Here is a 1,122-nt window from a genome sequence, read left to right on the forward strand (position 1 = left end):
TCAGTGTTGTTTCAATTTGCATTTCTCCAATGACCAATGATGTTGAACATTTTTTCATATATTTATTTGCCATTTGTATTTCTTCATCTGAGAATTATGTGTTCATCTCAAATTCCCATTTTTTGATTGAGGTTTTGAATTTGGGGGCCTGATTTTTTTAAATTCTTGATATGTTCTAGATAAAAGTCCTTTGTCTGAGGGACAGTTGGCTAAATTCTTTCCCAGCTTGTGGGTTTTCTTTTTACTCTATTGGTGATTTCTTTTGATGTGCAAAAAAGTTTCAGTAAGATGAGATCCCAGTTGTTGATTCTTTGAAATATTTCCTGTGTAGTTTGGTTTTTGTTCTTGAACTCTCTGCCGACCCCTATGTCTTCTCTATCTACTTTCTCTTCTAGTAGATTGAGGGTGTTTGTAGTTGTGTCTGCATCTTCCAATCTGTTCCATTGATCCTCGTGTCTGTTTTTTGGCCAATACCATGCTGATTTTATTGTAGTAGCTTTGTTGTATAATTTCAAGTCAGGAACTGTAATGCCTCCTGTCTTTCCTTTGTTGCCCCAGATTGGTTTTGCTATTCTTGGTCTATTTGGCTTCCAGATGAATTTTAGGAATGTTTTCTCTAGATCTGTGAGGTCTACTAATGGTATTTGAATTGGGATTTTACTGAATGTATATAACATTCGTGGGAGTATGGCCATTTTCACAATGTTGGTTCTTCCTATCCATGAGCAAGGAATATTTTTCCATTTTCTGAAATCCTCTTTCATGTCTTTTTTTAGAGTACTGTAATTTTCACTATATAGATCTTTTACTTCCTTTGTTAGATTGATTCCTAAGTATTTAACTTTTCATATGCTGTTTGGAAATGTATGGTTTTCCTAATTTCTCTCTCAGTGTGTTTGTTGTTTGTGTACAGGAAAGCTATGGATTTTTGAGTGTTGACTTTGTATCCAGCTGTGCTGCTGACTTTGGTTATTAAATCTGTAAGCCTTTTGGTGGAGTTTTCATGTCTTCTATGTAGAGTATCATGTCATCTGCAAATAATGGTCATTTCACTTCCTTCTTTCCTATCCTTATTCCTTTTATTTCTCTCTTGTCTTATTGCTCTGGCTAATGTTTCCAGAA

Source organism: Chinchilla lanigera, unplaced genomic scaffold (genome assembly GCF_000276665.1).
Source record: "Chinchilla lanigera isolate Chin_1 unplaced genomic scaffold, ChiLan1.0 scaffold00028, whole genome shotgun sequence".
In the NCBI taxonomy this organism is placed as follows: Eukaryota; Metazoa; Chordata; class Mammalia; order Rodentia; family Chinchillidae; genus Chinchilla; species Chinchilla lanigera.